Source organism: Pan troglodytes, chromosome 5 (genome assembly GCF_028858775.2).
Source record: "Pan troglodytes isolate AG18354 chromosome 5, NHGRI_mPanTro3-v2.0_pri, whole genome shotgun sequence".
Classification (NCBI taxonomy): Eukaryota; Metazoa; Chordata; class Mammalia; order Primates; family Hominidae; genus Pan; species Pan troglodytes.
The window spans coordinates 65,992,635-66,018,033 of record NC_072403.2 but is presented as its reverse complement, the minus strand read 5'-3'; the positions used below and the strand labels follow the sequence as shown (position 1 = coordinate 66,018,033).

The following is a 25,399-nucleotide window of genomic DNA, read 5'->3' as shown; positions in this document are numbered from 1 at the left end:
TTATGAAACACAGAATTGCGCAAAGCACTATAGAGAGAAATAAAAGGAGAATCCAAAACTTCTTAAAATATTCTTCACATGGGCCAGGCGCGGTGGCTTACACCTTTAATTCCAGCATTTTGGGAGGCCAAGGCGGACGCACCATGAGGTCAGGAGATTGAGACCATCCTGGCTAACATGGTGAAACCCCGTCTCTACTAAAAAATACAAAAAAAAAAATTAGCCGGGCGTGATGGCAGGCGCCTGTAGTCCCAGCTACTAGGGAGGCTGAGGCAGGAAAATGGTGTGAACCCGGAAGGCGGAGCTTGCAGTGAGCCGAGTTCGCGCCACTGCACTCCAGCCTGGGCAACAGAGCGAGACTGGATCTCCAAAAAAAAAAAAAAAAAAAAAAAAAAATTCTTCACCTGAACTATCCCTTCAAATAAACACCTAATATACATAGCACTTTGGAATTTTCAAAAAACTTTCATATACAATACTGACTTCTGTAAGGAATTAAACAAGTTCTATCAAAAACCTAGAATATTTCACTAAAACAAGAAAATAACTTTTATCCAATACTATTCCGTAAATATTGCCAATAGCTTTGTTTTTCTAAAATAAAATTATGTGTGTATATATAATGTGTAATTTTTCTGTACATACATATACATATGGAGAAAAACATGAAGATGTTTCATATCCCTATTGCTAAAACACATCTCCAACAATAACACCAGTAGTTTACAATGATTCTAAACTAGATATGTGCAAGAGGAACTACTGAGGTGGGGGAAGAAATTACTAATATGTATTTCTATTTTTCTCCTTTTTAAAACCCCCATTTTATATTGCCTACATCTGTGCACAGGGGTAATATTTTAACTGAGGGGACACAATCAAAAGTTTGGAAACCACCAGCACACACACTAAAATTCAAAGTCATAAGCTTAGTAATACTTACTTTGACAATTTGATCTTCTGCTATTCTTATTCATAGACATTAAACCATACCAATCATACCACTAACACCATTCCCCAAACATAGTTATGCTTTCCAGCACCTAACCATTTACATCTACTACTCTCTGTAAGCTGCACATCTCCATTTACCCAAATCATTTAAAGCCAGTATCAACTCTATCTTTTCTCAAACTTCTCTGAACTTAGGTAATACAGCTCTCAGGCTACTCCTCTCTTTCACCTTGTCATTGAGTCCTTTATGGACATCTTAGCTCCCCCCACTACAAAGAGGGTTCTTGAGGACCAGGGTTATGTCTCATCAACTTCCCATTTCCCAGACCTAGGCACCATGCAGTAAACTTGACATATATTAGAGAAATGTGGGGTCTCCAGCCACCAACTACAGGTGTGTTTGGGCAAGCAACAGGTCCATACCTTGCTGGCATGGAGCTCCCAGAGGAAGGAGCAGACTACCATCTTTGCTGTTTCATAGTCTTCACTGTTGATACCTCCAGGTACTGGAAAATCCAAGGTGACTAGGGACTGGAGTGGGCCCCCAGGATACCACAGCAGCCCTATGGAAAAGTGGCCAGCCTGTTACGTAGGTGCCCATTCCCATATTATCTCCTCACTGGGCGGGTCCTCCAGGCCTGGGCCTCCAGCCACCCCCTGCCAGATATATCAAACCAGTAGCAGCTCTGCAACGCCCTTGACTGAGCAACCAGGGGCAACTGAAAGCCTCCCTGCCACTGCCTCTGCAGCAGAACTGCCCTTGCTACCCTCAGACTAATGAAGGAGCAAAGACCCTCAATGCCTTATCCATACCTCCAACAAGCTGCAGTTGAGCCAAGGGGAGGAGACCAGTCCATCTCCCATGGGTTCCACCTACCCACCCCCAGTGCTCATCACCAGACAGAGAACCCCTGGCTGGGGCCACAGCACAGGCCTTCCATCCTGGGCTGATTGCACTGGGTGATTGCAGACCTGCACCTCTCTGGAGTGGAGCCCCCATGAGACAAGCAAAAGACCCTTGGCACAAACACTACTAAGGTCCCTTTCTCTGCTGTCTCCAAGATGGGGAAGGAACATAAACACTGAGCACATCCAGAACTGCAATGGGCAGGCCCAGGAGTGCCAAGCTGCAATCTACAGCCAGCACTCAAAGAGGAGAGGACCCCACACATTAAGAGGGAACATGGCTCCAACTGTGAGGAAATATAAGGGAGCCACAAAACCAAGCAAGAGTCTACCAGCTGATTAATATGCCTAAATGCCACCTACCGCATCACACCCCAAAGCTTCAACACCAGAAATAGCTTGCTAATATACCCTCCTCTTAAACTAAAGACAAGAAGTCAGCTTCACATCAAGACCCTGCACAAGGGCTTGGCCCTGTGAAAACACAAGAAAAGAAGTCTATTTTCTTCTCAATAGACTACTGACTACTTGATCTACACTGAGGTTAAAGTAACAGCCATATACAAAGATGAGAAAGAACCAAAGCAAGAACTCCAATAACTCAAATGACCAGAGTGATGCATGTTCTCCAAACAACCACACCAGCCCTCCAACAAGAGTTCTTAACCAGGCTGAGCTGGCTGAAATGACGGAAATAAAGTTCAAAATATGGACAGGAATAAAGATCGTCAAGACTCAAACCCAGTCCAAGAAAACTAAGAATCACAACAAAATGATAAAGGAGCTGAAGGAGGAAATAGCCAGTACAAAAAAGAACGTAACGCATCTGACAGGGCTGAATAACACAATACAAGAATTTCACTATCCAATCACAAGTATTAACAGCAGAATAAACCAAGCTGAAGAAAGAAACTCAGAACTTAAAGACTGGCTCTCTGAAATAAGACAGTCAGACAAAAATAAAGCAAAAATAATAAAATGGAATGAACAAAACCCCCAAGAAGTATGGGATTATTCACTTTTATCCCTGAAAGCGAAGGGGAAAAAGCAAACAACTTGGAAAACATATTTCAGAATATCATCCATGAAAACTTTCCTAATCTTGTGAGAGAGGCCAACAGTTAAATTCAGGAAATACAGAGAACTCTTGCAAGATTCTACATAAGAAGATCATCCCCAAGACACATATTCATCAGATTTTCAAAGGTCAAAATGGAAGAAAGTATGTTAAAGGCAGCTAGAGAGAAAGGACATGTCACCTACAAAGGGAACCCCATCAGGCTAACAGCAGACCACTCAGGTGAAACCTTACAATCCAGAAAAGATTAGGGGCCTATATTCAATATTCATTAAAGAAAACTTCAATCAAGAATTTCATATCCAGCCAAACTAAGCTTCCTAAGTGAAGGAGAAATATGATCCTTTTCAGATAAGAAAATGTTGAGGCAGTTAATTACCACCAGATCTGCCTTACAAGAGATCTTGAAAGGAGCATTATATATAGAAAGGAAAGACTGCTACCAGCTAATACAAAAAGACACTGAAATACACAGATCAGTGACACTATAAAGCAACCACACAAACAAGCCAGCAGAATAACCAGCTAACAATACAATGACAGGATCAAATGTACACATATCAATACAAACATTTAATGTAAATGGACTACATGTCCCACTTCAAAGGCACAGGTGGCAATCTGGATAAAAAAGCAAGACCCAATGGTATGCTGTCTTCAAGAGACCCATTTCTTAATGGATCTTGTAATGACAACCATAGGCTCAAAATAAAGGAACACACATCTGACAAAGGGCTAATATCCAGAATCTACAATGAACTCAAGCAAATTTACAAGAAAAAAAATCCAACAACCCCATCAAAAAGTGGGCAAAGGATATGAACAGACACTTCTCAAAAGAAGACATTTATGCAGCCAACAGACACATGAAAAAATGCTCATCATCACTGGCCATCAGAGAAATGCAAATCAAAAGCACAATGAGATACCATCTCACACCAGTTAGAATGGTGATCATTAAAAAGTCAGGAAACAACAGGTGCTGGAGAGGATGTGGAGAAATAAGAACAATTTTACACTGTTGGTGGGACTGTAAACTAGTTCAACCATTGTGAAAGACAGTGTGGCAATTCCTCAAGGATCTAGAACTAGAAATACCATTTCACCCAGCAATCCCATACTGGGTATATATCCAAAGGATTATAAATCATGCTGCTATAAAGACACATGCACACGTGTGTTTACTGCGGCACTATTCACAATAGCAAAGACTTGCAACCAAGCCAAATGTCCAACAATGATAAACTGGATTAAGAAAATGTGGCACATGTACACCATGGAATACTATGCAGCCATAAAAAAGGAAGAGTTCATGTCCTTCGTAGGGACATGGATGAAGCTAGAAACCATCATTCTGAGCAACCTATTGCAAGGACAGAAAACAAAACACTGCATGTTCTCACTCATAGGTGGGAACTGAACAATGAGAACACTTGGACACGGGGTGGGGAATATCACACACCGGGGCCTGTCATGGGGTCAGGGGACAGAGGAGGGATAGCACTAGGAGATATACCTAATGTAAATGATGAGTTAATGGGTGCAGCACAATAACATGACACATGTATACATATGTAACAAACCTGCATGTTGTACACATGTACCCTAGAACCTAAAGTATAATAAAATAAATAAATAAAAAATAATTAAATAAATAAAGGGATAGAGGAATATCTACCAAGCAAATGGAAATCAGAAAAAAACAGGGGTTGCAATCCCAATTTCAGACAAAACAGAATTCAAACAAAACAAAAGATAAAAAAAAAGACAAAGAAGGGCATTTAATAACAGTAAAGATTTCAATTGAATAAAATACCTAACCATCCTAAATATATATGCACTCAACTCAGGAGCACCCAGATTCATAGAGCAAGTTCTTAGAGACCTACAAAGAGACATAGATTCCCACAAAATAATACTGTGAAACTTCAACATTCCACCAACAGTATTAGACAAATCATTGAGGCAGAAAATTAACAAAGATATTTAGGACCTGAACTCAACACTGGACCAAATGGATCTGATGGACCTCTACAGAACTCTTCATCCAAAACCAATAAAATATACATTCTTCTCATCACCACACAGCAAATGCTCTAAAAGCGACCACATAGTTGGACATAAAATATCCTCAGCAAATGCAAAATAACATAAATCATAACAAACACACTCACGGACCACCATGCAATAATAATAGAAGTCAAGACTAAGAAAATCACTCAAAACCATGTGATTACATGAAAATTAACATGCTTCTGAATGACTTTTGGGTAAAAAATGAAATTAAGGCAGAAATTAAGAAGTTCTTTTAAACTAATGAGGGCAAAGATACAACATATTAGAATTTCTGGGATACAGCTAAGGCAGTGTTAAGAGGGAAATTCATAGCACTAAATAGCCACATAAAAAGTTAGAAAGATTGGCCAGGCATGGTGGCTCATGTCTGTAATCCCACCATTCTGGGAGGCCAAGGCAAGCAGATCACGAGGTCAAGAGATCGAGACCATCCTGGCCAACATGGTGAAACCCCACCTCTACTAAAAATACAAAAATTACCTGGGTGTGGTGGTGTGCACCTGTAGTCCCAGCAACTCAGAAGGCTGAGGTAGGAGAATCGCTTGAACCCAGGAGGCAGAGGCTGCAGTGAGCCAAGATCACGCCACTGCACTCCAGCCTGGAAACAGAGCAAGACTCCATCTCAAAAAAAGAAAGAAAGAAAGAAAGATCTCACAGCCTGGCAACAGAGTAAGACTCCGTCTCAAAAAAAACAAAAAAGTTAGAAAGATCTCAAATTAGCAACTTAATATCACAACTGAAAGAATTAGAGAAGCCTAAACAAATCAGCCTCTAAGCAAGCAAAAGACAAGAAATCACCAAAATCAGAGCTGAACTGAAGGAATTCAAGACATGAAAAACCATTCAAAAGATCAACAAACCCAGGAGTTGATTTTTTTGCAAACTAGTTCACCAGCAATGGATCCAAAACCAGAAGAAATCCCTGATTCACCTGAAAAAGAATTCAGGTTAGTTATTAAGCTAATCAGGGAGGGGCCAAGAAAGGTGAAGCCCAGTGCAAGGAAATCCAAAAAAAGATACAAGAAGTGAAGGGGGAAATAGTCAAGGAAATAGATAGCTTAAAGAAAAAACAATCAAAAATTCACGAAACTGTGGACACACTTTTAGAAATGTGAAATGCTCTGGAAAGTCTCAGCAATAGAACTGAACAAGTAGAAGAAAGAAAACCAGAGCTTGAAGACAAGGTCTTCGAATTAACCCAATCAGCAAAGACAAAGCAAAAAGAATATGAAAATATGAACAAAGCCTCCAAGAAGTCTGGGATTATGTTAAACAAGCAAACCTAAGAATAATCGGTGTTCCTGAGAAAGAAGACAATTCTAAAAGCTTGGGAAACATATTTGGGGAAATAATAAAGGAAAACTTTCCCGGCAATGCTAGAGACCTAGACATCCAAATACAAGAAGCACAAAGAATACCCAGGAAATTCATCACAAAAAGATCTTCACCTAGGGACATTTTCATCAGATTATCCAAAGATAGGATGAAGGAAAGAATCCTAAGAGCTGTGAGACAGAAGCACCAGGTAACCTATAAAAGAAAACCTAACAGATTAACAGCACATTTCTCAACAGAAACCATACAGGCTAGAAGGGATTGGGACCCTGTCTTCTGCCTCCTCAAACAAAACCATTATCAGCCAAGAATTTTATATCCAGAAAAACTAAGCATCATACATGTAGGAAAGATATAATCTTTTTCAGACAAACAAATGCTGAGAGAATTCGCCATTATCAAGCCACCACTACAAGAACTGCTAAAAGGAGCTCTAAATCTTGAAATAAATCCTGGAAACACATCAAAACAGAACCATTTTAAAGCATAAATCTCACAAGACCTACAAAACAAAAATACAATTTAAAAAACAAAAACAAAAAACCAAGATATACAAGCAACAAATAGCACAATGAATGGAATGGTACCTCACATCTCAATACTAACATTGAATGTAAATGGCCTAAATGCTCCGCTCAAAAGATACAGAATTGCAGAATGGATAAAAATTCACCAACCAATTATCTGCTGCCTTCAAGAGACTCACCTAACACATAAGGACTCATGTAAACTTAAAGTAAGGGGTGGAATAAGGCATTTCATGCAAATGGACAACAAAAGTGAGCAGGGGTAGCTATTCCTGTATCAAACAAATCAAACTTTAAAGCAATAGCAGTTAAAAGACAGAAAGAGGGACATTATATAATGGTAAAAGGCCTTGTCCAACAGGAAAATATCACAATCCTAAACATATATTCACCTAATACTCAAGCTCCCAAATTTATAAAACAATTACTAATAGACATAAGAAATGAGATAGACAGCAAGACAAAACAGTGGGAGACTTCAATACTCCACTGACAGCACTAGACAGGTCATCAAGACAGAAAGTCAACAAAGAAACAATGGATTTAAACTATACCTTGGAACAATTGGACTTAACAGATATTTACAGAACATTTCATCCAACAACGTCAGAATACACATTCTATTCAATAGCACATAGAACCTTCTCCAAGATAGACTATATGACAGGCCATGAAACGAGCCTCAATAAATTTTAGAAAATTGAAATCATATCAAGCACTTTCTCAGACCACAATGGAATATAACTGGAAATCAACTCCAAAAGGAACCTTCAAAATCATGCAAATACATAGAAGTTAAATAACCTGCTCCTGAATGAGCATTGGGTCAAAAACAAAATCAAGATAGAAATTATTTGAACTGAATAACAATAATGACACAACCTATCAAAACCTCTGGGATACAGCAAAGGCAGTGCTAAGAGGAAAGTTCATAGCCCTAAATGCCTACATCAAAAAGACTGTAAGAGCACAAATTGACATTCTAAGGTCACACCTCAAGGACTAGAGAAACAAAAACAAACCAAACCCAAACCCAGCAGAAGAAAGGAAATAACCAAGATCAGAGCAGAACTAAATGAAACTGAAACAAGAAAAACAATACAAAAGATAAATGAAACAAAAAGCTGGTCCTTTCAAAAGATAAATACAATTAATAGACCATTAGCAAGATTAACCAAGAAAAGAAGGGAGAAAATCCAAATAACATAACTAAGAAACAAAACAGGAGATACTACAACTGACACCACTGAAATACAAAAGATCATTCTAGGCTACTATGAACACCTTTATGCACATAAACTAGAAAACCTAGAAGAGATGGATAAATTCCTGGAAAAATACAACCCTCCTAGCTTAAATCAGGAAGAATTAGATACCCTGAACAGACCAATAACAAGGAGCAAGATTGAAATGGTAATTTAAAAATTACCAACAACAAAAAGTCCAGGACCAGATGGATTCACAGCAGAATTCTACCAGACATTCAAAGAAGAATTGGTATCAATCCTTTTAAAACTATTCTACAGGATAGAGAAAGAAGGAACCCTCCCTAATTCATTATATGAAACCAGCATCGCCCTAATACCAAAACCAGGAAACAACATAACCAAAAAAGAAAACTACAGACTGATATCCTTGATGAACATAGCTGCTAAAATCCTTAACAAAATACTAGCTAACCGAATACAACAACATATCAAAAAGATAATCACCATGATCAAGTGGGTTTCACACCACAGATGCAGGGATGGTTTAACATATGCAAGTCAATAAATGTGATACACCACATACACAGAATTAAAAACAAAAAATCACATGATCATCTCAATAGATGCAGAAAAGGCATTCCACAAAATTCAGCATCTCTTTATGATTAAAACTCTCCACAAAATCAGCATACAAGGGACATACCTTAATGTTATAAAAGCCATCTATGACAAACCCACAGCCAACATAATACTGAATGGGGTAAAGTTCAAAGCATTCCCTCTGAGAATGGGAACAAGACAAGGATGCCCACTCTCATCACTCCTCTTCAACATAGTATTGGAAGTCCTAGCCAGAGCAATCAGACAAGAGAAAGAAAGGGCATCCAGATCGGTAAAGAGGAAGTCAAACTGTCGCTGTTTGCTGGCGTTATGATCGTTTACCTTGGAAACCCTAAGGACTCCTCCAGAAAGCTCCTAGAACTGATAAAAGAATTGGAGCAAAGTTTCCGGATACAAGATTAATGAACACAAATCAGTAGCTCTGCTATACACCAACAGCAACCAAGCAGAGATTCAAATCAAGAACTCAATCCCTTTTACAATACCTGCAAAAAAATAAAATAAAATACTTAGGAATATACCTAACCAAGGAGTCAAAAGACCTCTACAAGGAAAACCGCAAAACACTGTTGAAAGAAATCATAGATAACACAAACAAATGGAAACACATCCCATGCTCATGCAGGAGTAAAATCAATATTGTGAAAATGACCATACTGCCAAAAGCAATCTACAAATTCAATGCAATCCCATCAAAATACCACCATCATTCTTCACAGAACTAGAAAAAAACAATTCTAAAATTCATACGGAACCAAAAAAGAGCCCGCATAGCCAAAGCAAGGCTAAGCAAAAAGAGCAAATCTGGAGGCGTCACATTACCTGATTTCAAACTATACTATAGGCCATAGTCACCAAAACAGCATGGTACTGGTATAAAAACAGGCACACAAACCAATGGAACAGAATAGAGAATCCAGAAATAAACCCAAATGCTTACAGCCAGCTGATCTTCAACAAAGCAAACAAAAACATAAAGTGGGGAAAAGACACCCTTTTCAACAAATGGTGTGGGGATAATTGGCTAGCCACATGTAAGAGAATGAAACTGGACTTATGCAAAAATCAACTCGCCTTATGCAAAAATCAACTGATGATGGATTAAGGACTTAAACCTAAGACCTGAAACTATAAAAATTCTAGAAGATAACATTGGGAAAACCCTTTTAGACACTGGCTTAGGCAAGGATTTCATGACCAAGAACTGAAACGCAAATGCAATAACAACAAAGATAAATAGCTGGGACCTACTTAAACTAAAGAGCTTTCACATGGCAAAAGGAACAGTCAGTAGAGTAAACAGACAACCCACAGAGTGGGAGAAAATCTTCACAATCTATATATCTGACAAGGGACTAGTATCCAGAATCTACAACAAACTCAAACAAATCAGTAAGGAAAAAAAAAAAAAAACAATTCCATCAAAAAGTGGGCTAAGGATATGAACAGACAATTCTCAGAAGAAGATATACAAATGGCCGGCAAACATATGAAAAAATGCTCAACATCACTAATGATCAGGGAAATGCAAATTAAAACCACTTTGCAGTATCACCTTACTCTTGCAAGAATGGCCATAATCAAAATCAAAAAACAGTAGATGTTGGCATGGATGTGATGAACAGGGAACACTTCTACACTGCTGATGGGAGTGTAAACTAGTACAGCCACTATGGAAAACAGTGTGGAGATTCCTTAAAGAACTAAAAGAATCAAGAACTGCCACTTGATCCAGCAACACCACTACTGGGTATCTACCAGAGGAAAAGAAGTCATTATTCGAAAAAGGTATTTGCACATGCATGTTTATAGCAGCACAACTGACAATTGCAAAATCATGGAACCAATCCAAATGCCCATCAATCTATGAGTGGGTAAAGAAACTGTGGTGTGTGTGTGTGTGTGTGTGTGTGTGTGTGTGTGTATATATATATATATATATATATATATACACATACATATATATATATAAAATAAGGAATACTATGCAACCATAAAAAGCAATAATTAACAGCATTTGCAGTGACCTGAATGAGACACTATTATTCTAAGTGAAGTAACTCAGGAATGGAAAACCAAACATCATAAGTTTTCACTGATATGTGGGAGCTATGCTATGAGGATGTAAGGCATAAGAATGATACAATGGACAAAAAATAAGACTACAAATAATGGTGTAGCATATACTGCTCGGGTGATGGGTACACCAAAAATCTCACAAATCAACACTAAAGAACTTACTCATGTAACCAAATACCACCTGTACGTACCCTAATAACTTATGGAAAAATTAAAAATAATAAAAATAAATAAAAATTTGGATATCCACTTAAAAAAAATGAATATTTTCCTTCTCCCTCTCTAGGCTATTAGTGGCCCTTCTATTCCATGAAAACTATGACTGTCTTTATCAGTTCTATGTTCCTTTTTATTTGAGACCTAATTTTTCACTAGTTTTGGATTTAGGAAAGAATTTTGATATTTGATGAATTTTTGGCTATTGCAAAACTTTTTAGAATCAGATGGATTAATAAACTATAAATATAATGTAAATGCTAAGAATAAAGGAGAATAAAGTTACTATTCAGCTATTATTAATTTTAAAAAAAGAAATGAAGGGCAGGCATCCAAATAGGAAGACAGGAAATCAAACTATCCCTGTTTGCAGATGATGTAATTTTATATCTAGAAAATTCCACAGTCTCAGTCCAAAAGCTCCTTCAGCTGATAAACACCTTCAGCAGTTTCAGGATACAAAATCAATGAACGAAAATCGCTAGCATTCCTATACACCAACAAAAGCCAAGCTGAGAGCCAAATCAACAAGGCAATCCCATTCACAATTGCCACAAAAAGAATAAAATACCTAGGAATACAGCTAACCAGCGAGGTGAAAGATTGCTATAATAAGAATTACAAAATACTGCTCAAAGAAATCAGAGATACACAAATAAATGGAAAAAAATCCCATGCTCATGGACAGGAAAAGTCAGTATCATTAAAATGGTCATACTGCCCAAAGCAGTTTATATAATTCAGTCCTATTCCTATCAAACTATCAATGACATTCTTCACAGAACTACAAAAATAAATAAATAAAAACTATTTTAAAGTTCATATGAAACTAAAAAAGAGCCCGAATAGCCAAGGCAATCCTAAGCAGAAAGAACAAAACTTGAGGCATCACACTACCAATTTCAAACTACAGCACAGGATACAGTAACCAAAACAGCATGGTACAGGTACAAAAACAAGCACATAGACCAATGGAACAGAATAGAGAGCCCAGCAATAAGCCCACACACCTACAACCATATGATCTTCAACAAAGCTGACAAAAACAAGCAATGGGGAAAAGACTCCCTATTCAATAAATGGTGCTGGATAACTGGCTAGCCATATGCAGAAGATTGAAGCTGGACTTTTCCTTATACCATATATAAAAATCAACTCAAAATGGATTAAAGGCTTAAATGTAAAATCCAAAGCAATGAAAACCATGGAAGACAACTTAGGCAATACCATCTGGACATAGGAATGGGCAAAACTTTGATGACAAAGACACCAAAAGCAAAAATTGGCAAATGGGATCTAATTAAACTTAACAGCTTCTGCACAGCAAAAGAAATTATCAACAGAGTACACAGACAACCCACAGAATGGAAGAAAATACTTGCAAACTATGCATCTGACAAAGGTCTAATATTCAACATCTATAAGGAATGTAAATATACAAGAGATAAACAACCCCATTAAAAAGTGGGCAAAGGACATGAACAGACACTTCTCTAAAGAGGACATACATGTGGCCAAGAAGCATATGAACAAAAGTTCAATATCAATGATCATTAGAGAAATGCAAATCCAAACCACAATGAGATACCATCTCATACCAGTCAGAATGGCTATTACTAAGAAGTCAAAAAATAACAGATGCTGATGAAGTTGCAAAGAGGAGGGAACACTTATACACTGTTGGAGGGAGTGTAAATTAGTTCAACCAATGTGGAAAGCAGTATACTGATTCCTCAAAGAGCTAAAAGCAGAACTATCATTCAACCCTGCAATCCCATTACTGGGTATATACCCAGAGGAATATAAATCATTCTACCATCAAGACATATGTACACCAATGTTCATTGCAGCACTATTCACAATAGCAAAGACATGGAATCAACCTAAATGTCCTTCAGTGACAGACTAGATAAAGAAAGTGTGGTACACATACATTATGGAATACTATGTAGCCATAAAAAAGAATGAGATCATGTCTTTTGTGGGAACATGGATGGAGCCGGAGGCTACTAACTAGCAAACTAACGCAAGAATAAAAAACCTAATACCACATGTTCTCACTTCGTGAGAGCTAAATGATGAGAACTCTTGCACACACAGAAAAGAACAACAGACACTGGGGTCTACCTGAGGGTGGAGGTTGGGAGGAAGGAGAGGAGCAGAAAAGGTAACTATTGGGTACTGAGTTTAATACCTGGGTGATGAAATAATCTGTACAACAAGTCCCCATGACATGAGTTTACCTATGTAACAAACCTTCGCATGTACCCCCAAACCTAAAAGTTAAAAAAAGAGAAATATGTGTTGAATAGACAACAGATTGTAAACTGCATCTTAGAAAAAGGTTAACAAACCAGTATCTCACAAATAGAACAACAATCAAGTTCAGCTGAGCATCCTCAGTCAACAAACCTGTCAAACTAGAAAGAGTATATGCTTATTTTCCCCCCAAAAATGATTTTTTTTTCTGTTATTAGGTTGGCGCAAAAGTAATTGCAGCCTTTGCCATTAAAAGTAAAGAAAAAAACCACAATTACTTTTGCACCATCCTAATAGTCTCATGGCTTTCAACTGCAACATTTTGTTTCCCACAGATCAGCAGCAAGGGAGACCAAATGAACTGGTGCCTGACATAATGGTGGAGGTGAAAGCATGTTATGCTTGCATATCGCGATATGCTGCTTGCATATTGCGGTATGCTACTTGCATATTGACGGATTTGCTGCAGCACTGACAAGTTCACAGTGACCCACTTTAAAATGGCATTAAATGATCAGTATATTTAAAAAGACATGTTAACCAGAACCCAAGAAATCAGCTAGTTGTACACAAATAGTAAGAAAACTCCTATATGATTCCCAACTAAGTAACCATTCAAGAAAATTAATTATATTTAATCACAGTTTAAGGAAGAAAATTGAACACTACTTTTAAAAAGAGGATACAAGATTTAAGAGGATTCCAAACTCTTTAGAAATAAAAATTACCTGATCAAGTACCTACAAAACATATTTTTCCAAACCAACAAATACTTAATGAGCCACAGACCCAACTGGTACTTTCTAAATGTGAAAAAGGAAATCCTTTTCAAAAAAGAAAATCCTTGCTTTTCTCTGTGACTCCAAGTAAGAGCCACTTACCTGCCTGTCAATTATCTTCCTGGGAACTTCTCAGTCCTTTTTTCTGTATCTAAATGAGATGTGTATAAGTACATTTTTTGGAAGTCTGGTTTCTTTAACGTTTTACCAGTACCTTCTAAAGATGAGTCTCACAAATAGAAAGTGAAATTAAGGCCAGGCATGGGGACTCATGCCTGTAATTCCAGAACTTTAGGAGGCTCAGGTAGAAGGATCACTTGAGCACAGGAGTTCTAGACCAACCCAGGCAACATAGGGATACCCCCAACTCTACATAAACTTTTATTAATAAAAAATTAGCCAGGCACTGTTGGCACAGGCCTGTGGCTCCAGCTACTTAGGAAGCTAAGGCAGGAGGACTGCTTGAGCCTGGGAGGTCAAGGCCATGGTGAGTTGTAATTGCACCACTGCACTCCAGCCTGGGTGACAGAGTAGAGACCCTGTCTAAAAATAAAAAATAAAAATAAAAATAAATAGTCACACTGTGTGAGGAGAAAGAGATTTTTGCCTTAAAGAAATCCAGCTCCAATTTAAGGATCTGCCCCATTTTCTAACAACAAATGAAGTATGTTCTCTGCTTAATGACATCAAGTGGAAGTGTATGGAAACCAAGCTCAGCTGTGGGCCCCCTCTCTTCTCCACTGACATCCCACACTCTTCCTGGAGTCTCATGGCTTCACATTCTCCTCCCCAAAAATTTAGACACTCAAATCCAACTTCAAACTTGCCATCTCCATTTGTGTAACCAATAAGCACCTTCTACTTAACGAGGTCAGAATATAACTCTTTATTTTATTTTACATATTTCTCTCAGAGTCTTCTACATCTTGGCAAAGGCATCACCCCCTAATAAATTATTCAAGCCAAAATTCTAGGCAGTGTAATATAATGGTCAAGAACATAGACCTTGATGCCAGACCGTATGGATTCAAATCCTGCTTCTGCTCCTCACTACCTGTATAAAGATACTACAAGCCTCAGAGAGTGATAATGGTACCTGCCTTATAGGGTTACCATAAAGACTAAATGCATTAATTCATATAAAGAATTTAGAATAGCACTTGGCAAATATTAAATTTTCACTATGCTTAAGCTCTCATCATCATCATCATTATGCTGATTCTTCTCTTTCTCTCACAACCAATCCACCATGTCAATAATACTTTAAAAACTAACTGAAATCCACTGACTTCTCTCAGTCATATCACCACAACCAATCCATTTCAAGCCGCTATCTAGATTAATGTGAAAACTTCCAGGCTAGTCCTCCTGCTTCCATTCCTTTTTTATCCTCCAAAGTGGCTTTCAAGCAGCAGCCACAGTCATCTATTTAAAACATAAATCAGATCATATCACTCACTTATTCAAAATCATCCAATGTCTTTCCACTACATTAGGCTAAAAAAAAATCAAACTCTTTACCCTGGGACTCTACCTCAAAGTCTCACAGAGTCTACACCTAGCCATTGCAGCCTCACATGGTGGCACTCTACCGTAGCTCACTATGCTCTAGCTACACTGGCCTTTTTGATTCTAAAAAAACAGGCCAAGATTCCTCCCTTTGGGGGCCTTTGCATTAGTGACTTTTCCTGCCTGGAATGCAGTTTCCTCTATATTTGTTCAGCTGGCTCCTTCATGTCATTTACAATATTGTTACTGTTTATTTCTTCAGTAATTGTCTGTCTCCCACTAGAATATAAGCTTTGTAAGAGAAGAAATCTCATCTAATTTGTTAAGTAGTATCTCTAGTACCCAAACCTATGCATGGATGAACAAATAAAAAGTTATTTAAAAATAAACCATTAAATAAAAGAACAGGCTATGGCTTCTAAAATTGCCATATGAAGCAAAAAAAATCTATCTTTCCCTCATTCTTTTCCCTAACTGGTTATCAATCTATTCTACCGTAGCTCCAAATTCACCCCTTGTGCCTGCTCTGTGACTGGACCTTAATATACTTACCTATGAATATTTTATCAGAGTTTGAAGACCTAAATCACCTGGTTATACAACTCCTGACAAAGGCACAGTTACCATCAAAAGAACCTAAGAATTACAATCAGAAAACCTGAGATCAAGTCAGGGCTCTAGCAATTATTAGCCAACATAATCTTAGACAAATTACTTTGGTCTCTCTGTGCTGCATTTTCCTCATCCATATAATGCACATTATAACCCCTTTCTCTCTCAGTGACTTATAGTGGGATTAACAGTATGTATAAACAGTAAACTGTGAACAAAAGCAAATTTATATCATTATTTGGTATCTGTCAGTTCAATAAAATTTTACTGACCACTAACCCTATGTGCCACATGCTATACCAGATAAAAATTTGAATTAAGAGAAATCCCTCACTCTTAAAGAACTTACATTTTAATTGAGGAGGAAAACACATAATGAAAATAATTTCACCGTAATTTGGTCGTGTGCAGAATGCTGTGGGAACACAAAGGAGATATACTTAGCACAATCTTGGGACTTAAGGGAAGGTTCTGAGAGGAAGTAGGGCCACAGAGTTCCTATCAAAGGAAAAAGTAATGTCAATTTTTTATCAGTCCTAAACCATGTTCAAAAGCTAGATAGTTATATTATAAAAGTCATATGGTCGTAGGTTAAGAATAAGCTTTCAGTTGTCACCTGGGGTAAAACTCTCATCAATTTACAACTTCCCCCAGAACCATTTATTTCATCCTCTACCACTCATCAAAATACCTTTCAAAAATATACTTTAGGGTACTTTTTCTTATCCTACAAGAATATTTCCATTTATAAAGCTGAAAGTTTTCAATTACATACTCCAAGGTCAAAACCTTCCTCAACGGAAAGGACAGTAATAAAGAGACCATAGCAATAGGTTTAGATTTCTACTTCGCCACAGCCCTAAATGAACTCCTTCGCTTCCTTCCTGCTCCTTTCCACAGCTGTCAGGACAGGCTCCCAGGCAACAACTCCCACCACTCTCCTACATAAGAAAAAGTGTTCTCTGGACCTCCTCTCAACCAGGCTTGGCCCTGAACCACCCAGGAGAAAGCAAGTCACTGTCTGTCTTCTATTAAATCCAAGACACCAAGGCCAGGACTCTCCACAACCCACCTGTAATCAGGACAAATCCTTTTCTTTCTTTCTTTCTTTCTTTCTTTTCTTTCTTTCTTTCTTTCTTTTTTTTTTTTAGGCAGGGTATCACTCTGTCGCCCAAGCTGGGGTGCAATGGTATGATTATAGCTCATTGCAGCCTTGATCTCCCAGGCTCAAGTGATCCCCCCACCTCAGCCTCCCAAGTAGCTGGGACTACGGGCGCATGCCACCACGACTGGCTAGTTTGTTGTTGTTGTTGTTGTTGTTTTTAGTAGAGACGGATTCTCACTATGTTGCCCAGGCTGGTCTCAAACTCCTGAGCTCAAGCAATCCTCCCACCTCATCCTCCCAAAGGACTAGGGTTACAGGTGTGAGCCACCCCACTCAGCCAGAATAAATCCATTTAAAGTAAATCTAAATCCATTAAAGCTGTACACAGATATACTCAATACCCTACAATTCCATTCCTAAACACATAACCAACAGAAATATGTTTTCCAAAATATGTGCTACAATGTTCAGAGCAGCAGTATTTGTGATAACCAAAAAAAAAAAAAAAAAAGAAAACAAAAGCGAAATGCCTATCAACAATAGAATGGATAAATTTTGATAAAGTCAATCAGAATTGGGCTGAATCAAAATCATGTAATCTGATAGAATGCAATGAAAAGAACATAGCATAACTTCTGTTACAGTACTGCTTAAAATGTCTAACTTGAATCTAGGCAGAAACATCAGATAAACCCAAACTGAGAGATACAAAATAACTGCTGATAATCTTCAAAAGTAACAAAGTCCATGAAAATCTAAGAGAAACTAAGAATCTATTGCAGACTGAAGGAGACTAAAGAGACGTGACAACTAAATAATACATGTGAATTAAAATTGCCTGTGGGATGTGATTGAGACAACTGGTGAAACTTGAATGGGGTCTGGAGGTTAGATGGTAGTAACTTATCAACATTAATTTTCTTATTTTGATGTTGAATTGTGGTCATGCAGGAAAATGTTCTGTTTGAAGGAAATAAACACTAACAAGTATTGGGGGTGCCAAGACATCAGGCTGGGAACTTATTCTCAAATGATTTAAAGAAAAAGTTGCTATTTTCTACTTAATTTTCTGTAAGTCTGTGATATTTCAAATTTTTTTAAAGTATTAATTTTTTAAAAAGTATGTTTGGAAGGGGAAGAATGAGTAGAAAGAAGTGAAGAAGAATGGAATTCAAAGTTCATAAATACTCATTTCTTATCAACAAGGTAGAAAGCTTAGGTGCAGTTGGCTGAAATGAATTTATTACAAACTTAGGAACCCAAGTTTTGTCTTTTCTCTCAGTATAGACCCCTCATTTCTACCCAGAAAGTAGAAAAAAATTGTAAAATTTTGCAAAAATCTGCCACATATCCTTCTTTCTACACTGGAATATTGGGATGATACATCACAAATATACATAGAATATCTTGACTTATCTAAAATAAAAATGTGTGGCAAATGTAAAATTTTTTTTTACATTTTTAAAGTTACTTTCAAGGCAAATTTATAAAACAAACAGTCAAAACTTATTAAAAAATTATTTAAACTTTGCAATACACAAAATCAGAAGTAGCTTTAAACCCAAAAGTAAAAGAATTTCAGATTCATTTTCATAGTTAGGTTTTTGGGCACTGGGCAGCTTGGCTTGAAAGAAATTACAAAGTGAAAAACTTTGTACATTTAATTCATATTCAGTGTCTTTTCTAGGTAGTAGACAATTGTTGTCTGCCTCCCCATCTTCATTCTCCCCTCTCCCCATTCCTAACAATCATCCATTTTTGTTTGGGATATTGTGGTTTCAGGAACACACTGACTCTCAGCTCCCATGATCCCCCATGTAAAGGGGCAGACACATGATCTTAGGCTAGGCCATCCCTTAAACCACAATAGCTGCTTTAGTGATAGACATGTGACATGGGTTAAACTCTGTCCCAAGAAAATCATATGTTGAGGTACTAACCCCCAGTACCTCAGAATGTGACCTTATTTAGAAATAGGATTGTTGCAGATGTACTTAGTTAAAATGAGGTCACATTGGAGTTGAGAGGTGACTGATATCCTTAGAAAAATGATATCCCAATATGACTGATATCCTTAGAAAAAGTAGAATTTGGGACATGCAGGGTGAATGCCATGTGAAGACTGGAGTTATGTTGCCACAAGTCAAAGAACTACCAGAAGCCAGAAGACAGATGTGGAATAGATCTTTCCCCAGCACCTTCAGAGGAAGCATGGCCATGCCGACACCTTGATTTCAAACTTCTGCCCAGGGACAAAGAAATTCTTTCAGATAGTATGCTATACAGAAATAAAGCCTGATCCCATGGTAACTATTTTTGCAACCATCAGAAAGCCAGACTGAGGATAAGGCATACACATAAGGGTGAAGACATATTCAGAGAAAGGGATGAAACATTCGGCAAGCTATGTCTGAAGTCCATATTATATCTAGACTTCGCACTTTTATGAGCTAGCAGATTCTATTTATTGGTTAATGTAGCATAGGCTGTTACCTGCAACTAGAAAAGAAAATACTAACTAACGGAGACACTGATCTAGGTAACAGGATGCTTTCTGCTACTAGAGAAAGAGAATTCCACTCAAATATGAGTACCTAAGTTAGTGCCTTTAAAAATTAAAACTTCATTATCCCATGTAATAAAAAGTTTGGTGGTTCCAGAATAGGTTAATTCAGCAACTCAACGACAACAACAAGGACTCAGATTCTTTCCATCTTTCTACATGTCTATGCAGCAAATTGGGTTGTCCCGAAGTTACCTGCCTCATCTCTAGATGGCTGTAGCTGTTCCAGGCATCACATTCAGTTACAACAATATCCAGAGGGGGGAAAAAAGACTACTTCATCCCACATGCCTTTTTTTTAGCAAGAAAAACTTTTTTCAGAAGCCCCCAAAGAACTCATACTTTTTAGCCACAATTACATTGTCACAGGCATAAATTAAAAATTTGTTAAGAAGGAAATGACTGTGATCAGATTAATAGTAGCATTAACATGCCAGAAGTTTTCTGAAATGCATGGTGATATTTTTGGTTGTCATGGAGACTGGGGTCTACCACCAGCATTTAATAGATGACAGCTAAAACTATCCAATATGCTGGAAAATATTTGTCTATTTCACACAAAGAAGTGTGGTCTAAAATGTCAACAGAGAGAATATGGGTGAATAAAACTAAGAATAATAAAAGAGCAATGGCCAAACAGTAGACAAGTATCAGTGTCTTCCACAGTGGTGAAAGACACTATTCTTAGCTATAACTAGAATATAATCTAGGGTAGTGACAGACAAGTAAAGAAAAAATTTAAAAGCATCACCTTTCATGAGGATAAAGAAATAACGGGATTAGGAATGGAGAAAGAATATTAACAGTTACTAAATACCTGTTATGCTAGGTGTTCTCATAAATTCCTTCATTTAATAAACACAGAGTTAGTATTTTAGTCTTCCCAAGTGCTGACATAGCTAAATTATACATATTTAGGTAACCCCAGAGAGTCAATAAAAATTTATTTATATCAGAAAATACTACAATTTTTAACTCAGAAGGAAAGCTTGGCATATGCTTACACTATAATCAGTACAGTTTAAAACAGCCATGTCACAAACCTTTGAAGTCTTCTTCTGCATTAGGTACAAAAAAAAATATTAAAAACTGACTCAGATTAAGAGACAACAACTGTAACATACGTGTTTTACATATAAAAATGTGTATAGTTTTAAAATATCACCACTTAAGAGTCACACTTCCAACAAACTACTTAAAAATCACTGATCACGTCATTTGTTCAACACAGCTACCTCCAAATTCACCCAGTACGGAGCTACTCATTGCAGCACTAGCATATCACAGTGTTAGTACTTAAGATTTTCTTCTATATTGTCTTCTACTGATACCAAATACTAATTCAGAACAGAAATCTAGGAGTTATATCTACCACAGGCCACACTAATTGTTAAGAGCCATATACGAAGTCTATTTCTAAGGAAAAAAGACATGACCATGAAGAAACCCACAGAGGTTACTCACAAAATTAATCACTCAGCATTGGTATTAGTAGGATCAAGAAAAAAAACTTAAAAACCAACTATGGATAGTAACAAATAAAAACCTAGGAGTTTTGGGATTAATAGTACAACATCATAAGTAATCTGAATATCATTATGAAAACTGAATTAACTTATTTCCTAGAGAAACACAGAATAAAACTACCAGGAGTATATAACTGAAAGTGTGAATATGTCAGATACAGAAATGAAGTAAAATACTTACTGCCAAAGCCTTGGACAGTTTGGCTCTAAATTCATTCAGGATGATTGCCACAATGTCCTTAAGTGGTACGTAAGCAAAGCCACCTTTCAAATAGACTTTCCTTCCTCGAAACAAATCCAGAGCATCAGCAAAAGGGATCTGAATTAAGAGTGAAACAGGCAAAATAAGTCAGCACCTGTCATTAAGAAATCCTCCTAAGTCTTCATATGTATAAACAAAGAAATTCATTAGTCCTAGCAGAGCCAAAAGAATATCAAAATGATTAATTTATCCTCCTTAAAACTCAACAGCATTAGCAAACAGTGGCAGTACAAAAATATGTTCGTTTCAGAGTTGATGTTTTGAAAAATAGTAACACTAAAAGGCCAAGTTGGAATGCTTTCTTTTATTCCTTAACCTCTGAATTTACAAAACATAATCCCCAGGATTTCAAACTCTTAACTCAAGACTTCTACACATGTTGCATTCACCTCACATATCCCACATTGTATTCTGCATCAGAGAGAATCCTAATTTGTAAACAACATATTCAGAGCTGAAAATTACTTGTAAGTAAATTCTAATTTCTTCATGTATGTTTCCATTCTCACTCCAGAGAAATATACTGAGAAAGCTAATCTCAGTGCTAAGAAATGGAAATAATAAGCATTCAGTTTTGCTATTAAAATAAGTATTTGCCCCAAGAATTTATTTTTAAAAATCTTAGATTTTTAAACCCTATGAACAATCTTAAAATTCTAAGAGATGAGCAAAGTATGATATTAGTAAACTGTAAAAATCATTCTTACTCTCCAATAGAATTTTTCTTTTTTAAAAAAATGAGGTTAAAAAATTAGGTGAAAAATGATTCCCAAATTGCCTATTCATTCAAGTTTTAAGGAAGAATTAAATATAAATGCATACAATTTTCTGTATATCCAACGACATCTCACACTATAAACAGATCATGTGCTTTTTAACAACTTTCAATTAATTTACCGATTTCTACAACTACAACACAGTCCCCGCCCTCATGGGCACACACGGAAAGTCAAACAGCCCTACAGGGTAGAATTGTGTGATACTGCACCAAATAGGTAGCTTACATAGGACATATTAGATGAGCAGGTAAGAGGGTTTACTGCAATAATATAGGGAAGAAACATGAGTTCTAGTCCAAGCTCTGATACTGACTAGACTTATTTGGTGAATTTAATGAATGCCTCTAAATCTCAGCAGCCAGATCTGTAAAACTGAGAGAGGGGAGGAAGAGATAGGCTAACTGACCCTTAGGGATTCTTTAGCCATAATATTTCATGATTCCAGCTTATTAAGGTGGTCACAGTGGAAACAAAAATGCCCAAGTAGAAGCAAAAGATGATGTGAAGGCAGAGTAACTGGAAATGTGTGGTGTAAGAGAAATAAATATTGATCGCCACACTCTAAGCTTGAAAGGCTGACTGAATGATGGCCCAACAATCAAAATGAAGAAGCTAGAATGGGGCAGGATTTTAAACTACTGGCACTCACTCATAATAATTAGCACATTCTTTTCAAAGGAAATTGTGGGGTTTCAGTTATCAAATTGTAAAATGAATTTAAACTCTTCCCTCTTCCCCTTCTGGAAGGGTTCATATGAAGTAGTTATCTGAACTGAGTGGGGAGGGGAAACTGAGGTGGCCAAGCACAGGATGATGGAATCTGAGTAGGTTAAGGAGGGCATTCCCATAGGAAAAAACTTAGGCTTACAATGTCAGAGCCCAGTGGAATGACAGAGAGACCATGAGGCGAGACACCGCGATGTCAGAGGCCAAGAGAAATGAAGGGGGGCTTCCACGCAAGGCAGCAATCCAAACAGAGTGTTGGGCCAAATGGGTGATGAGGGTTTCCTGGCCCAGTGCAGGGTGTAAGAACCCAAACAATGCAAGGAGATATTCCATTAGGAAAACAGCCTGTAATGGGAGGTCAGAGCCCAAGCAGGGTTGGGAATGCATCTGTGGAAGGAGACAGCCCAGGAGAGAACATTGGCACACCATTAGTGCAATGAGGACAGTATCTGTGCAGAGGACGGTATCTGTGCAGTAGACAGAGTAGCTGTGGTGATGAGAGGCTATAAAAATGGATTAATTAAATATGTATATAACGCTCAATGCGACATATTTTACAAAACCTAGGAAGTATTTTACATGTTTACATACCTTATAAATGGACTCGAACCCCAACTTAAGTCCACTTAAACTTGGTGATGAGGCAACAATCTCCTGTTCTCAAAGAGTCTTCTCTTCATCACTTATCTAAAGAAACATATTTTAAGCTGTTATAAAAATTTGAAGTCCTCATTCAGTTTCAATAAAATGATTTCCTGTTTTAATGAATACTGTTTACTTTTATTAAAAATTTTAAAACCTTGATATCTCAAATCATTTCTAACATGATATCTAAATCACTATCATTAGTGAAGGCAAAATACAGAAAAAAACCTACATTGAATATTCTTCCAAATTTCAACCCTGCCAATTTCTGAAGGTATACATCAAAAGAACAGTAGCAGACAAAGAGAAAATATTTTAATGAGAAAAAGGAAAAAACTTATCATAAAAACTCAGGTTAACATAGACTAAAAATTAGCATTATCCTAATTTGAGTTATGTTAATATATTAAAATATCCTAATTGAGGTTAGAGTGGTTTGACTATTTCTCAATTTTCTAGCCACATAAGACAATTCCAAATTTAAAACACTAGTTTTTCTAGGAACAAATATAAATTTATTATCTCAGACTGATTATGGCTTTATAAAATATTGATAGATCTGATTAGCACAAGCGTTAAACTTCTATACCAAAACATATATATATTTTTGTAAATGAAGATAAAATATAAGTGACAAACTGAGGGAAATATTTACATCATCTGATATGTGAGTTAGCCTCAGTAAGCCCCTAGTTGGCAGTATGTAAGCTTTCATAACCCAAAAGTAGTAAAACATGAACAGCCAATAGTTATATAAGTAAAAATAATAAATGCTAAATTAAAATAATAATGTGTACTATTTTCCATCTATCAAAATGGTAAAAGTTAAAAAGATTTAGAATACACAGTGTTAGGACAATCTTTGTGTACCATACTTTGATAATACATATCAAATAGCCTTTAAAAACGCAGATTGTAACTATTTTATTTTCAGATTAATCACAAGTAAATAACAGGACAAGCACACCAATAAAAACGTTTCTTTATTACAGTGTTATTTATAATAATAAAGAAAAAAACTAAATGTCCAACATGTATCTAGTTAAACAAACTGCAGTAGAACTTGCTGTTTCAGTAAAACAGGCTATATTATTTAGGTCAACCTCCTAGAGAAAACAAAACAAAACACTGATAAAATTTTAAAAACATCTTTACAGCACAGAAAGTTAATACACAAAGTCAGGCCCACACAAAGTGGGATATCTGACGAGAGACCTTCCTGCTCAAATGATGTAGGATATCAGGGAATCCCAAGCCTTGAACTTGTTTTAAGGCGGTACCTGATTCAAATGCCCAGGCACCTCACAAAAGCAAACTCAAATCCTCTCTGGAGGAACCTTCACAGTACACCTCAAAGTATTGCTACAAATAAATTTCCAAATACAATGTCAAGCACGTTGTATTTTATAACAAGGTACAGAATAAAACTATACTTCACGAACAAAAACAACAGAGAAGAATTCACAAAGTTTACAGATAATAACTATGCTACCATGTGTACAGAAATAAAAGACAAGCACAATCTGTATGAAGTGGAAACTATAAAAAGTGATTTTCTTTTTAAAAGCAAAAGGCTGGGCACGGTGGCTCACGTCTATAATCCCAGCACTTTTGGAGGCCAAGGCGGCAGTATC

The 25,399-nt window shown here is 37.0% G+C and overlaps 1 long non-coding RNA gene across 1 annotated transcript in view; it reads right to left on the bottom strand.

Moving 5' to 3' along the window:
* The window catches only part of LOC134806987 (uncharacterized), a 114,940-nt gene extending 91,132 nt beyond the window's left edge, over positions 1 to 23,808 (bottom strand). The window contains exons 1-2 of the long non-coding RNA XR_010158051.1: positions 23,712 to 23,808; positions 21,535 to 21,672 (exon numbers count right to left, since the gene is read on the bottom strand). This is a non-coding gene — a long non-coding RNA (uncharacterized LOC134806987). The remainder of the gene's footprint in view (positions 1 to 21,534; positions 21,673 to 23,711) is intronic.
* Between the last annotated feature and the right edge of the window lie 1,591 nt (positions 23,809 to 25,399).